This window comes from Augochlora pura, chromosome 3 (genome assembly GCF_028453695.1).
Source record: "Augochlora pura isolate Apur16 chromosome 3, APUR_v2.2.1, whole genome shotgun sequence".
Classification (NCBI taxonomy): Eukaryota; Metazoa; Arthropoda; class Insecta; order Hymenoptera; family Halictidae; genus Augochlora; species Augochlora pura.
The window spans coordinates 1215090-1232050 of NC_135774.1; the positions used below are offsets into that span (position 1 = coordinate 1215090).

The 16961-nt window shown below is 47.7% G+C and overlaps 1 long non-coding RNA gene across 4 annotated transcripts in view; it reads right to left on the reverse strand.

Annotated features, from left to right (window-relative positions):
- Positions 1-16961, reverse strand: part of LOC144478980 (uncharacterized) — a 249846-nt gene that overhangs the window by 106014 nt on the left and 126871 nt on the right. The gene's annotated exons all lie outside the window — the stretch shown is intronic.

Sequence of the window (16961 nt, forward strand, 5' to 3'; positions counted from 1 at the left end):
ATAAATGCACAAAATCCAGGAGATAAAATACTATTAGGTGCACAGTGCGTCTAAACGTATTGTCGGAGATTGCAACAAGCCGAGTACACGGCGACTTCGGATTAGCGTCGGTTGATCTGCTCGCGTTACCCGAAAGCGGAGGGGGCCCCTTTATAGCAGCAATCCTTTCAGACGTCGGACGCGGCGCGCACGTTCCGAGGGCCGGCTCGCGGCACACACAAAGAGAGAAATTTAGGAAAGTCAGCGTTGATCGATCCAGCTGTCAAAGGATTTAATCACCGGCGCGGCGTGGCACGGAAAACAGCCGGAACGGACGAGAAACAGCCGGGCCCCAGCGCGCGCGCGCGCTAGAGATCGCAATCGCCGAAAACGGAATACAAATCGCGGCCGGAGGATCGCGATACCGATCGGGCGCGGCGATCTCTCTCTCTCTCTCTCTCTCTGCGCGCGAGCTGCTACGATGAAAATCGTTCCCCGATTTATTCCGCGTTCTACATTTTCATTAAACGGTTCCCGGCGTGTCCACGAATTAATTACGCGGCTCGATGGCGAAACACGGCCGAACGGGGGATAAAGGTTCGAACAAACTTCCGCGCGCGCCGCCGGAAATCGATTAAGGGACAAAAGGCGGCGAGGACCGTCGTGGCTCGCCCCCCTCCCCTCTTCGACCGCTCTTCGCCTAGCCTAAACGCTTCGTTACCAGAGAGAATGAAGCAATATGACTGGCGGTGAGATCGCATTACGGGTTTCCCCATCGCGAATTTGTTGCAGCCGGGGCTGATTGCCGTTTTCCAACTTAATTAGATTCTGGAGACGTTCGACTTTTATCCGGCGGTTCTTCCTGCGCTCCGCCGCGATCATGCGACCGCGCTAATGGCACCCTGCCGCGACGAATGCTTTCGATTTCAGGCTCGTTTTGCTCCGACTTATGGCATTGGTAACGCGGCGACTCGACGCGATCCGTAGTTTGATTCTGTCGTAAATGTTTCATCGTCGAGAGGTTTCTTTTTCCAGTCACCGTGTCGCGCTGTTATTAGTTTATTTACCGCGATCGCATGTTTTATATGAAATATAGACGGCCTTTGTGGCGCGGTGATTGTTGGCGCGGGAGCCGCGTTTAGCCGCGCGCGGTCCATTACAACGGCCGCGTCCTAAATTATCAACATTGATTGAACTCGTGCACGGAGTAGACCCCGGCCAGGGTACTAATCGACTGCGTCCAAATTATTTTGCTCGGTAATTTGGATAAGTTTGGAATTTATGCAATTTGCGTGTAACCCGGTATCCCGGTGCATCGTTACGCTAATTACAAACGCACGCCGCGACATTTTCCCGTGACCCCTCTCTCTCTCTTTCTCTCTCTCTCTCTCTCTCTCTCTCTTTCTCTCTCTCTCTCTCTCTTTCTCTTTCTCTCTCTCTCTCTCTTTCTCTCGCAAATATTCATGCGTAACGTTACTTCATGGCGAGACCACGTATTTATTACGTGTTTCGTTAATATTCATTTGCGAACCGTTTCGGCCCACAATGAGGTTTCCCTTTATTAAAAAAAAAAGAGAAAAAAAACTGTAAATGTGGACAGTTATTGAATTCGCCCGATTATTCGAACCATTCAACGACGCGACCCGACGGTTCGTTAAAGGTTCGTTGCGGTTTTGATGTTAACGCGCGAGCCATTTTCAAATTGCGCTCGTTTGTTGCCGTAGAAACGCGAAAATCTTTGCGCCAACTGCGCGATGAAAGAAAATAAAACACGGTTCAACGGTTGAAAAATTCTTGACTAGACAGTATTCAGCATTAAGTGTTATTTGGAAATTAATCCCAACGACAAAGACAATTGACTGTATTTAATTTATTTCGCTGATTTGAACGTACTCTGAATGTTCATTTATCTATTAACCCTTTGACTACTGTTGACGCCTATTGGCGTCCGACACATGTTGGCTTCCCGGTACTGTAGGCGCCAATAGGCGTCAAGATCAAATTTCCACCCCGTTTATTATTAAATTTGATTAATTATATATTGTGCAATATTTATGTTATATATTGTAAAAAATCTCAATATCATTCTTCTCTTCAAGTAATATTGGTTTAATGTAACAGAATTTAATATTTTAAATACTTTAATATACTTCCTCAAAAATGCATGTCTAACGAAAAACTACGGCCGTGCCAAAGTCTGCCGTAGCCAAAGGGTTAAACTGTTCGCGAAATTATTCTCTTTAGATATATATAAAATTCAGTGTACATTCTTTTCTCTTCGAAACCGAAGAAATAAAATCGCTGATTTATTCCAACGAATTAAGAAGAAGGAACGGGTGAAACCTCCTTGAATAATCTTGATTTATAGTATAGACATTCGCGCTGCACGTCCCATTAGTCAGGTCCGGTATCGGATTTATTAAGACGATCTATCACGGTGCAATAGCGATCCACGGCCGGCACGCGAAGGACAAAACGTTCCGGGCGACAGAGAAAGTTCGGAAATCGTGTGGTCGCGGCGCGACGGTGTCTCGGCGTGGGCGTTGCTTAACTCGTGTTACCGGGACGAGAAAAAAAAAAAAGAAGAAATAACCGCGAATTCCGGGTATCCCGCAGACAATTAGACTGATCCGCGGGATCGACTCCAATGGCGAAACTCAATCGCTCGACGAAAGGGTGGGGGAACCAGATACAGCGACTCGCCACGATTTCCCGAAATTAAATTCCGATTTCGCGCGATCCTCGGCCCCTTCTTTTACAGCGGCGCGGATTAAATTCTCTTTTCCGTGGATTTTTAAACGAAACCCTGCGACACGTACAATTTAACGAGATTTTTTTCGGCGACACGGGAACGACACTTCCATCAACTATTCTTTCTTGCTCCACCGATCAAAGATTCATGATTTTTCGTTCGAAGATATATCGTGTGCGATATTTATTAAATTTTAGAGAAACAATTTACGATGCAGAAAAGTTCGAAAAATTGATAGAGCTAACACTAGGTTAATTTATTTAGGCTTTTTATTTTACTTGGTTATTACTTGTAACCTGCACGCGTTAAATATAGTGAAAAATAGATTTGATTATCAATATCCGAGAATTACTATTTTATAATTATTAGCAGCGAATGTTCCATTGTATCATAGAATGTTACATTCTATCAATTATTAAATATAGTGAAAAGTAGATTTGATTATCAATATCCGAGAATTACTATTTCATAATTATTAGCAGCGAATGTTTCGTTGTATCATCGATGGTACAGAGGTTCCAGCAACTTGTCACCGGGTTCTCGAGACCGGACCATTGTGCGGCGACGCGTTGTTCGAAGACAGGACAGAGACAGCCGGCAACGAGATTCCAGTCGGATAACCAGTTAGCTGCAAGCCGCGGCGCAAAAATTTCGATTAGCATACGCATCCTCCGTTCCGTAACCCAATAGCCTCTTTGCGGGTAATTCCTTTCTCCTCTACCGTATGTAGCAAACATAAAAGCAGACGCTGAAACTTTCGAAGCGGCCGTTTTAACTTTTAAACGCGCGCGCCGCGCGACGCCCCGTGTCCCAGCGATAAATAACCGAAAACTGACGGATACACCCATCTAATGTTATTTCGCGACAGAGAAAAGTTTTCAAGCAACAATTTTCTAGTCCCCTAGACCGGAACGCCTTCCAGCGTTTTGCATGCCGCGCCGTCGTTATATTGTCAACGGCTTTTGTTCGCAGCGCGCGACGTATGCGTGTCTGGCGCGAGTTATACCGTCCTTCACGCCCGTGCAGTTAATTGCATCGAATGCATTCTACGATACGATTCTTCCGTCCCGTAACATATTATCCCGATACTTATTGCACTTTGTTCCGTAACGATTATGAACCGAACACCAGGAAGCTTGCTGATTTTACGCGGACTCGGACGTGGGATATACAGGGTGGTCCATCTGCAGTAGAACTGACTATTGTCTTTTCTGAATTTTGCATGAGACAAGGAATTGTAATTTATAAACGTTGTTTTAGGAGAGACACTTTGTTGTACGATGCATAAAACACTCGAATTAACCGCTCGCAGTATAATTGTTGGAAATAATGGATGTTGCAATATAGCTTAGCTATCATATTTTGTATTTTGCGCCATATGATATGTATGAATCGTGAGATCTCCTTCCGTTTCCGTTGGAGAGCTACAGTGTGAAGCGAGACTGTGTACAGCTGTCTGTTCTGAGCCGTCTTCTGTCTCTCGTAAACGTGTAGTGTCCACAGAGAGACCTAACCTAATTGTACCTTTCATATTAAATAATTATAGTTTTGAACCACGCCCCGATTTATTACAACAATAATAATCAAGGAATCAATAAATAAGGCTGCAAATCGTTTCTATTAAATCGAAACAAAATTCGAATCCTCTGTCATAAAAATCTAGGAATCTAAGCAAATGAAGACAACCGAGAAACAAAGATCGTTTCGTGACATCAAGGAAATTATTGAGGACGAAACAGTCGTGATTAACGTAGTTCAGAAAGACGTAACAGTGCAAGGGGTTAAGGACTAAAAAACTAGTAGGCTCCGAAGTCCGTCCAATAAATAGACAAATAAACGAGAGTAATTCGCCGATGTCTGCGATAAGACTGCCCGGAATACAATTGAGCCCGAACGACGCGCGGCTCGTGTTCCAGTCCCTGGATGCGTCCATCAATTATCCCGAACAATCCGCGAGCCGTGGTTACGTGATTCTCGGGAAGAAGGCCGGGAAGCGGCGACCCGGATATGTCTGACGGGACGATGTTCGCGGAACGAAACGAGACGAAACGGGGGACGAGATGGAACGAAACGTAACGAAACGAAACGAAAGAGAAATTGCGCGATCCTCCTCGAACTCTCGACATTCCTAGGGACTTTCTTCACGGGCGAACGGCTCCGCCGCGAGCGTTTCCTCGTTAGATAGCGCGGCGGCGGCGGCGGCGGACGCGATAGGTCGCGTCCTGAACTATGTGTGCCACGCGGTGAAGAGGATACCCAGAGGTCTCCTACGGAGACCCTCCGTCACCATCGGGAAAGTGTGCCATCGAAAGGTCAACGTTTACTCGTTCTTGAGGAGAGGCGGACGTTTTATTCTCCTTCTCGACGGCGCTACACGCCGCGCGCCAAGCCGAGCCGAGCCGAGCCGAGCGCGGACCCGAGATCGGGAGACCTTTGTGCTCCGCGCGCGAGCGCTCGTCTTTTTCCTTACGTGTCCCCTTGTGTTTCGAGCCTCCGTGTACATTTGCTTCTACTATTTCTTTCTCTCTCTATTTCTCTCTCTCCCTCTCTCTTCCCTGTCTCGCGCAGAGTCCGTTCCTTCGAAACGCGCAGGTTTGTTCGCCGATTCCCTTATTTGCCCGCCGCGGCGAACCGAATCGACAGCATGCGAGATTTTAAGCCGTCTCTCTTCCCCGTTTTTGTCTCTCCCCTCGTCGTCGCTCTTTCGTCTGCTCCTCTTGTCGGTTGTTTTCCTTCGCCGGCGGATCCCCGAGTCCGACAAACAATTTCCAACCGAGAAATCCGTCGTGTTCCACCGGCGAAGCTGACCAGCTTTTCGAGGCCGCGTCGTCGACGAACGGCAGCCGAGAGAGGATTTCGTTCGGACTCTTTTTCCAGCCGGAATTTCGGAACCCGGTGGTGGTTCGAGGAGGCCTTTCGGTCGTTTTTAGAGCACCGGTTGCATTCGACGCGGGGACGCGGAAGCGCGACAGCGGTGCGACGAGGAGGCGACTTTTCGAAGTCACGGGTTCGGGGGAGAAAGGGTTGGATGCGCTGGATTTTGGATTGTGGATCGTTCGAGCATTAATTGCAGAAGGAGATTAAGGGCCAATGTCTTCCTTTGGTGGGTATAGTATAGTGATGGTGCAGTAATAATCTGTAGTTTAGTTATAGCTTCGTAAAAACTTTGATAAAACTATAACTATATTACTATAGAAATTATTCTATTTTTAATCATGAATAGAATAAAGAAGCAATGAGAACAGTCTTCTAATTTTCGTACAGTTCACGCTTCAAATTCAGAAATTACCCAATAAAATTCAACGCGATAGTGGTCAGCAAAATAAATGCAACGCGTTCGAGAAAATAATCAAGAAGTCTCTCGCACAAGTTAATCCTGTCAAGAACGTTTCATTCAATAATCCCATGAAACAAGTTTAACAACCTCGGGCAATCCTGCGTACGAATCGAAATCCGGTGAATGAATAACCATGAGCGAACCTTGCGCAAAGATCGACATAACTCTGTGCCACGTAAAAACCGCCGCATGAAAGAAGCCTCGGTAGTATGGCGCGACCATAAAACTGATAATACACTTTTGCAATCTCGAGGCCGGACTCCCGGCCAGCAAAAAACTATCCGAAGATTATGTGCTCAAAGGCAATTTCGTCCCGAGTCACCGACAGAAAACCGTGTTCCACTGTTTCGGTCGGCGACGAGTCTTCTGGCGAGGACGCCGGCCAGGAAGGCGAGGACCGGGCCAGGGTGACACGTTTGAGGGTCCGGCCAATATAAAGAGAGCCGGCCCGGCTCTCCCGTCTTGCTCGCGGCGGCAGAGGGGAAGGAAAATGGAGGCAAAGGTCTCTCCTCGCAATTACCGTGATCCACGGACGCTGGAACTGATCCACTCTCGAAAACCGGTCACGTATCTTTACCTGGACACTCGATCGGCCGGCCCCACCTCCGCCGCATCCTCTCTCTCTCTCTCTCTCTCTCTCTGCTCTCGTCTTGTTCGTTCCTTCCGTGGATCAGAGCCGGGATTAGAGGAAGAGTCCATTAAGGAAGCCTCTGCAGCTGCAGCTGCAAAGTCGCCCGAGCGTGATCGGGCCTGGCGATCGGCCAGAATCCGCGAGTAGGCTCTCGCGATATTCTACATCGATTTGTCCGAGTGTGCTCGTGAACGTCGGGGCATTAATAAAAGCTTGTCGATATCAAGTCCCATTTAGCCGGCTCACGGGCTCGTTCCGCGGCACCGCGGACCCATCTGCCGGCCGTTCCGATCAAGCCAGATGGCCGATTTTAGATTTTATGCAGTTTACCGGGAACACCCACACTAATTTACCGCTCGCCGAATCCAACGGCAGCTGCTTTTTTCCCTACGTCCCGTCGTGTTACGCGATACCCTCGCTCGCGTCGCGCCACGTGTTTTACAAATATTTTGCCGCGTTTCCTTGCTGCTGTTTCTACCCCGTTACCGAGGACAATTTTCGTTCGCAATTTTCAATGTAGCGCGTAGTGCCGATACAATCCTCTCATCAATCGAAGAGGATACATTCGTGAAAAGGATTTTGAGAACCGCGCCACGTGTCGGACACGACGTCGTAAAAGAAGGGGTTAACGAAGCTATGAAAAGGCCATGAAAATGCCACGAATAAAGCGGTAAACGGGGAGGAAACGTATCGAACGTTACGAACCGCCATAAACATCGAACGATCGACAATTGAAAATATGTACGGCGGTCGAGTCGTTGACGCGATATCCGGTGCACGTGTGACGAGCCGGGGAGGCCCGTGTCCAGCAGAAGTTACCGGCTTACCGGGCAATCAAAGTGTATATGGGAATGATGACGTGGTCAAAGAAAATTTGCAAAATACTTCGATGATTAATTCGAAGCGAAAACTGGTAACTTTCGCACTCGTACGGTAATTAAAGGTCTCGTCGGACGGGCGCGTCGGTCTCATACGTCAAGCGGAACGGAAAATTAATTGGCGGGATGAAAATGTTGCCGCACAACGGCACTTTATCGAATTACGAGCCTTCTTGAAGGGATGCTCCGGTCCGGACCAGCGAATTTCGTGAATAAACAGCCGAAACAATGATCGCCTCCGCGAGAGATCCGTTCCGCTTGAACTTCTCTCCCGGCCGCGGTTTTTCGAGGGAAGTTCAGGTCAGGCATGAATACGGCATTATGCGAGCCATAAATACGGCGGGCTCCGAGCCTCCGCGCCGCTCTCCCCTGCCGCCACCGCCGCCTATTTACCCGCGCGAGCCTGTACACTGTGCATGTTACGACGCGGTGTCCGATGGTATAGCGACCTCGTTTTCTTTCAAACTGCCTCCGCGCCTGTGCACGCGAGGCCAACCGCCGAACTTGCAAAACAAATTAGCCGGAGATAGCATCGAGTGGCTCGCTCTTGTTGCTCGCGCGAAACGTTGTTTGAACGCGGCGCCAGGAACGCGTTTCATCCTCGACGGAAAGGATAACTCTGTGCCAATTCAATTTGCTATCTTCGAGCGCCTTAAATATGTTTCTTAGTTTTTATGAGCAAATATCCGTCTATTAACCCTTTCGGTACGAGCACTCTGTCCGCCGTGACACTCTCGCTGTACGAGGCCCCGCGCCGAAAATTGCCGCCGCACGTGACCAGTCCTCCTTTATAAGAAAATATTTCCTAAGCGTTAAAGAAAAACTGTGCTTAATAAAACGACATTTTTTAAGAAAAGTGTTTCTTGTAACTTAAGAGATATTCAGAGGTACTTATATGAAATATTAAGATTTATTTCTGTAAAATTCTGTTATTTATACCGGTCGTCGCACGTGCATCGGATATATCCGGCGGTCGTCGCGTGGACGCCGGATATATCCGGCACTCGCACCGAAAGGGTTAAATATGTTTCTTAGTTTTTAGGAGCAAATATGCGTCCATTAAACGCACGGAAAATTCAGCAGCGTTCGAATTCCCAAAGACGATCCGTCTATTCTCCGCGCGTCTCGATCGACGACAATCGCCGAGGACGGAGCGTGCTGCAGCTCTGTGAGGACTCCAATTACGAGTGGAGTCGTCGCGATTGCTCAAGAGCGACTTTCGCGCCGCAGTCCGAGGATCGAAAGGGCAGAAAACAGAGAGGAAAAATTGGAATTTCCTCGGCTGGAGGATCCCCGGCGCTGTATTTAAGGGACTCGAAAAGTTTTCCATCGGCGAGCCGCAAAAAGGCCCCGCATTCTCGTCTGCCAAGGAGAGAACTAGTTCCGTGGCCCGGAGGAGCGCGGATCATTTGCGTGAAGAATCAAACGGATCTCTCGTTAAGAGCGACTTAGCGGCGGACAAGAGAGCCAGAGAGAGAGAGAGAGAGAGAGAGAGAGAGAGAGAGAGAGACTCCTTAAATCTGGCGAGATCTTCTCTCTACCTCGACAAAGAAAGAGAAGAAAGAATCTCCGTGGAAGAGTTCCCGCGAGCTCGTCGGTCCCGCGCGACTCCCGGCCATCGATTCCCCAGCGAAACATCGATATCTCGGGGAATTTTGCGTACCTTCGCCGGAGGCTCGCGAAAATAAACGGGGCGTTGAAACGATCCCGGCGCAATTAACGCGGTTGTTTGCGCTTCGCGCGCCGCCCTTTTTTTCCTTCGCTCTTCTATTTTTCATTTTTTTTTAAACTTTCTCGCTTCTCCATGCCAATCACACGGAAATGAAATTCGAAAATTGTGTTTGCCGGCAAACATCGAGGGGACACCGTCGCGCGCGAATTCGCGAGTCCGACGGGCGCGCGACGGTGTCGAAAAAATAATATTTTCTGCGGAAGCGGGGCGCGCGCGCGCGGTCTCGTTTTAAAAAAAAACGCGCAACGTATCGCCCGTGGGAATTACCGGCGGGGGAACTCTCTTTTTTTATTGTGTAGTTTTGGATTATCCGGATCAGCGGATTGTCGCCGGTATTTCGTTGATCGCCGGAACGGATTTGGATAATATCGCGGAGATTTTTCCAGTCGTTGCTCGACGCGCGCGGTTTGATTCCACCGGGGGGGGCGGGGAGGGGGGGGGGGGGGGGCCTCGGGAACTTTCCCGTTAGTCGAATCGTAATAACGCTCGTAATCGGTCGGCGGATACTGCCGGCGTTCGCTAAATGTTTCGTCTACGTTGATTCGTGCGCGTTACCGTTTGTCTTTTAACCCGTTCGACGGCCACGATCGACCACTAAAATTCCCAGAAAGTCGAGGCGATGTCGTTAATTAACCCCTTGCACTATTATAACGAGCCAGACTCGTGATACAGATTCCATGCAAGATCTACTAAATTAATAAATTATCAATTTTTTCTACATCGAAATAAAAATAAATTCTTCTGTTATCAAAGCTTAGAAACAAAAGTACACAAAGACAATAAAAGAAAGAAAAATTGTCTGGTCCTTTTATTAAAAATATTAAGGATAAATAAGTGCTGATCAACGCTGCGTGAAGGGGATCGTAGTGCAAGGGGTTAAACCGAAATTGAAATGTTAATCCTAGACGACTTCAATTCATTCGAATATATTACAATGGAAATGAATTCTGAAAATTGTATATAAATAATATATTTATATATATATATTATATTTATATCGTATGCAACCCAAATTATGCCTTACCGCGCCCACGTAAAGCTAATTATATTCACTGAATAATAAATGCAGGAGATACGCGATTACTAAATTGGAAATTAGTTAAGCAAGTCGAAAGTATCGGAAATCGAACAATGACCTTTGTTCAGGCACAACCGGTTATTCAATTCGTCTTCGAAACGCCTTGCATCATGCAAAATTATGCGACGATTCAGGCTTAGCGATTTCGCAAACAGCAATAAAGAAGGCGATAAATAAAAACAGCTTTTGCTTGTTTTCCGATTGGACGAAGTCTGGCTGAGGCGCGATTAAGCGGGGGCCGCGAAGAAATTCGCTGGAGACGAGAAGCGAGAGAGAGAGAGAGAGAGAGAGAGATTAGGAGTGATTTACAAACATTTCGGAAGAAAGTTTATGTCTCGAGGCAGAAGCCTAGACACTTTCACCCGCTGAATTTACCTAACGCGTCGAAAAAGTGACGACACGCGGCCGAGGGGACCCGATCCTGTAATTATCTGCTATTTAAATCTTTCTTTCTAGTGCCTCCTTGGGTAATGAATGATCATTTATAAAAGAAAATGATAGCTATGTAGAAACTCGAGATTGTACAGCGTTGAGCAACGCGGTACTCATTTATCATCGATTTTTATCTCTTCCATCGAGCAGATGTTCCGATGCTAATCAATTTCTCTATAGATTTTGCGAGGAATCTAGCGTCGGTCTATTCTATTAAAATATGATGACTGGAAATAAATTGTTTCTTATATCGGTAAAAAATTGAGTAGAAAGCAGGAGTAATATGCGTTTTAAAAAACAGGTGGTTCTTAGAAAATCGAATAACCGAGGTTCTAATCTATTAGAAGAATTAATATTAAATTGAAATTAACAAACGCAATAAGAGTCTAGAGGCAAGAGAGAAGGAGAGAGAGAGAGAGAGAGACTAAAAGAGCTCCATCAAAATGGTTATCCAGCGGAGTTCGAGAGGCGGTATCATCAGCGGTGCGAGCGATTAAGCAATCAACGCGGAGCGTGCGACCAGGTATCTATTAATTCGCGGTGTCAAAATAACCGCGATGATTCCGCAATCGACCAAGGGGGATCCGGGCGCGAAAATGTCAGACGGCTGTTGGCACGTTCCTGGTGAACGGGAAAGCGGCGTCGCTGCTCGCCGAGTAGGAGGAGCCGTCGAATTCCTAACAATTATTGGGATTACGGTGCTCGGAGTGGCACCAGAGGCCGTGGACCAGAGCGAGACAGAGGCGAGGAGAGAAAGAGGGAGAGAGAGAAGAGAGGGCGAAATGGAGATGCACGGTGTTTATTAGCGGGGAATATTTCGCCAGGGAATTTCGAGGCAATCTTTTCCGTTGCGAGGCGGGCATGCGCCGCGTTTCATCGCGACGCAACACGCCGCCGATGCAATTAGCGAGACCGCAGACCCCGGTAATCGTCGGCCGGGCGTTGCTCAATTTAAATAATCTTCCCGGCGGAGCGGGTTCCCGACCCGTGCTCGTAAGGACCGACGATCAATTGGACGATTCTGACTGATTTCCCGCGCGCCTCCGGGTCTACGGGCTACGGGCTACGGGCTACGGGCTCCGGGCTCCGAGGGACCGGCAAGCCGAGAGCCTCGACGCACACCGGGGGATGCACTCGAATGCACCTGTAACGAGCCTCGGTCGCGGGTAATTAAAACTGCGTCGCCCACCGAACGTTCAACGGCTACCAGACAGCCCCCGTAATTGATGCAATTTATGATCGTTATCGAGTCGTACGTCGCAAGACGCGTGCGTCGATCTGCTACCGCTATTGTTCCATCGATGGACCTTTCGGATAACGAGACAGGGAAACCTCGATATCTCTCTCGTCGATCGTTATTACGAACTTAATGAATTTAGAATTATTTTATACAAGCACCTTGGTTCACTTTAACCCTTTTCCGTTCTGTCAGGTGTTGTGCTGGTCGGAATTAATTTTCCCTGAACGAAAAGCAACGTTTATCGATTGCTTTTCAAAACTGAGTCCAGAAAACGAATAAATAACTTCATGTATATTTTGCCGAAACACGCGTCCACTGTAAAAGCCAACGCACGTGACCATTTCGCAGCTACGCGGATCAATATTTTTGCCGCATTCGCCGTTTCGTTGCCACCGCGAATGAATTTCGGCGACAGTGGAACAACGAACTTGGTATATAAACATTGATTAAAATACTCGAACGCGGCAATTCAGCGACATGAAATCAAAAGTCCCGCACGTTCAAAGCAATCGAACGAATGAGAGAAACGTTGCGTCGCGATGAATGCTCTTTCAGTCTGCTCGCATTTTGCAGATTCGAGCTAAACGCGCGAATGGCTTCGCAAAAGTGCTAGCAGGCTGATCGCCGCGTTGATTACATATAAATATATATGCGTTATACTAATTTTTAACTAGGTTCTGAAATTCATTTATATTGCTATACGAATGTTACCAGGATTTTTAGAATGCCTAAGAATTTGGAATAGAACACAATTTTGTAGAATGCAATTTTATAGAATACAATTTTGTAGAATGCAATTTTATAGAACACAATTTTGTAGACTGCAATTTTATAGACTGCAATTTTATAGAATACAATTTTATAGAATACAATTTAAGATAACACTTGGACCACAAGATTAAACACTCGCCACTCTCTATTTCCTATTCCTTCCCTTTCGACCAAATAAAAAGCGAGCGGAAAGTTGCCGCGTGCGTCCGATTGTTCGAAAGTTTATCGGAACCGGGACCTTGGCGGTTGCTCGCGGCCGGCGTGCTTTCGCGACTCGTAAATCGCGGCGAATTATCGATCGCAATTTAGCCGGGGCTGTTTTTCCCAGGCCGCATCTCCTTGCTCCCGACGAATAAATCCGCATCGTCGAAGGAAAGAATCGCCGCAGTAAACCGCGAGCCACCGCGCCGGATGGGGAAGAGGGGCGGGGGCGGGGGTGGGGGAGTTAGTCTGAAGCCGTCGTCGTCGCGTCGCGTCTGGGGAGCGTCGGAACAAACAACTGGGACGCGGACAGGGATAGGCATTCTCTCTCCCCCGGTACCGGATATAAATCCGCCCACTCGATGTCACGGACCGGGGAGCAAAAGAGAAAAACAGAGGGACTAGGTTAGGTGGTGGTGGTGGTGGTGGCGGGCGGAGAGGGACGGAAAGTTAGCAAAGGGCCAGGCTTTTTGGATATCCGCCAGAAACTCGGCCGGAGGAAAACACTGCAGTCGAGAGAGCGGTTTCAAAGGACCGTCCTTTTCGGCGGAAGGGGAAACGCGGAGGACACCCGGGCCGGAACGCTCAAAGAGACGCTGCCGCCGCGAAAGGAAGCGCGACACGCTCGGACCGGCCCGACCCGACCCAGACGCATACACAGACACGCGCGCGCGATGGAAAACCGGACCAGACCCGACCAGACCGCGGTCCAAGTCCCAGCGACGTCGCCATTTTGGTCCGGACGAGGGGGTTAGCTCGGCAGAGCCTGCGGTCGGAAACTGGGACAGAGAGAAGTTGCTAACAAGTTGCGCCGGCACGGATTCTGCGGGGAACGTTTCGCTTTTCGAACGAAATTCGATGGCTCGTTTTGCCGAGAGCCCAGACCCCGCGCGCTCTTTTCCCAGGACTTTTTAAAGGCACCGCGAACTTTCCGCTGATATTGCGAAGTACCCGTTCCGCGAGGGGATATTGTTGGAGTATGGATTATTATTTGGCCGTTGCGAGGAGGGAGGAGGGCTCGCGTGTTTGCCGCGGGATGCGGGTTGATGAAAGGTTTTTAGGTCGATTTTCGGGCTCTGCGGATAAGCTTGTCCGGACGCGTTGATACTGCTGATGGAACGGCGGGAGCCGGTTGCCCCTCCGTTCGGAATTCATTCATAGAAAACCAGCGGAATTACCCTGCGAATTACCCCGCGATTTATCCTGCGAATTCGTGAAAACCTGTATCTTTGTACAGCTTTCTTGGTCGACCAAGCTTTGATATTTTCACGTTTGAAGCACGGTAATTCGAACAGCAAGATTTCGGACAATCGCGCGACAGAATCCCAGGCATTCGTTTATACGACTCGTTCGAGATCCAATCAACTCGGGCGTTTAGATATTGTATCCGCGGTCGAACAGAATTCCCAGATAATTATCAACAATATTGTTCCCCCAATCACGTCCAATAATCTAGTTTCCCCGCTGCGTAAATAATCTCGGTGAATCGAATTACAATATATCCCATTAGAATCATTAGAATCACGCTCTAATCGAACTCTGGTCATTTAAATTAATTTATACAAAGGGCGCGCGCTGTCGACGCGACACGCAAATTCGTCAATTAACAGTTAGCCGCGAAATTTAATCAAAGTTCAATCGACGCGCAAGTTTCTATTAAAATGTAGTTTACTAATTCGTCGGTGGCAATCGTTTACAACGAAACGAGACTCTGTTTTAATTGCAAATTGCTCGCGCGTGTCGGCGCTTGTAAATCTCGTATCGATTCTTCGCGACGACTAAATCTTCCGATCTCTGCTGGATCGCGACCAGGCCACGGGGGCCGCCGGCTCGATCGCGATCTACGAGATCTTCACGAGAGAAACTTCGCTCCGAGAATTGGCTTATGAAGTCGAGGGGACTTCCGTTGTGCTCCGACTTCTCCGAGGAGTCGTTTCTGATCGGACATCAAACGTTGCTAATTACATTTCCGCGATGAACTTTCAGATATGCATCTGACCGCGGCACAAAGAGACGCGCGGCGAGGGATCAATTTGCCGCAGTTCGAGCCGGGATTACGATCTTAATTTTCTTCGAAATGACTTTTCTCCCGATGCTCAGCCTTCGAAAGCGATCGATACGCCGGTCGCGCAGTAATATATATCTTATTACGATCTGCTGCATCTTGATTTCTACCGTAATTAACTAATGCACCGTCGGTCCGCTCGTACGACGAGCGAGCAGCTAACACGCTCAAATAACAGTTATTAGCCGTAGCGTGTTCATCGGAACGCTACTTATCAACGAACTGTAAATTTTATGGACTCGCAACCGATTCGAACGATCGTAAAGTTCGAACAGATCGGAGACTAAAGATCAGCATCATTGTCTTAATTGGCGCGCTCGTTATTGTCGACAGCGGATTATTTTATGTTTTAATTCTGGAATAAAGTAACATTTTATAATCGATCTTATATAGCTTTTCGATCGACAGAAGAAATGATAATTTTTAGACGAGTGCGAAGATGTTACTAAAATTACGTAGACTGACGAATGTAGAATGTGACTAACGTTTTAGCAAGAACAAATGGAGATACGATTTTCTATTTCGTTTAATCCACTGCGGTCGAATTTAGGCGAACGGGCGATATCCGGCATTTGCTTATCGGGTCAAAAGATTAATTACCCGAACGACGAACAGCGCATTTAATAAACGTCGAAGTCCCGAGGATTATATGTTAATACAGTCGGAGCGATAATTCGCGCATGAAATGATTCCGATTAATAGATCGAAATTGTTTCGTGCGCCAATCTATGCCAACCATTATATTTGGTACACACTCGAGCGAACTAAATAAAATATGTTTAGCCCCGACGTCGCGACACGATCGCGCGTTTTCTCCTCCCCTATCTTCCGCTCGTTTCATTAACATTTATTATTTGCTATCGAATATGGTCCGACTGTAAAGTCGACGCGGCTAATTGGAAATTTAACCGGTTAATGCGCGCCGCCCGCGTAATGGAAATAACAATAGATGCAGCTGCACCGTCGCTGTATGCATACAGATCCGATCGTTCTTGTCCACGAAATGTTCGTCGGGGAGTACGACAGAGTGTAATTAGCGCAAAAATGTATTAATCGCCGAAACACGACGTCGGACGTGCCGCGAACGTTATAAATGACAATAATTTCATAATTTAATAATTTCGCATCGATGCGTTGAACGATTCCGTCGAATCCGATAAAGCGATTTCACGTTCCATAAATGCCGAACAACCAATCATATTTTATCTCACCTCGCGAACACGACGCTGCGACGATACTTTTCGAAGATCCTTCGCGTAATTCTCGTCAGAATTAGATCGAACATATTCCTTCGCTCCCTATTGTTTCTAATATCCTTTGAACTTCGACAGCGTAAATCTTGCGACGCGACGAGTTTCTTCAAAGTTCTCCAGAAAACCGTTACCCGAAAACATTTTCGACTGACGAAAAGAAAATACAGATGGCGTCGATCGCGTTTCCAGTGCAAGCTAGATCACCGACGGAGTTAGCGTGTACCGCGCGACAACATAACCTGACATAACCTGAGAAAACTCGCGCAGCTTCGAAACAGTGCCCTCCCTCCCTTCTGCTCGGAGCAAACTTTCTTAGTGAAAAAAAGAGAGCTAAACAACACTCTGTTGCGAGAAGTATCTGTTCCCGGAAAATTTCTCGGGCTGACGAAAAAACGGTCGTCTAATAAATATTCGTTTATAGCGAAACAATGCAGCAGCATCTGCGAGGAAACGTGGCGAAGTTGCTCGCGCCGACAGAAAAGTTGGGAATTTCTTAGGCCATGTTCCATCGTTGTTGGCTGTTGGTTGTTGCTTGTCGGACCTCTCGCGAGTAATATACCGCGAATATTAGTTTCCAGCCGGAGAGAACGACTACGTGAGCAAGAGAGAGAG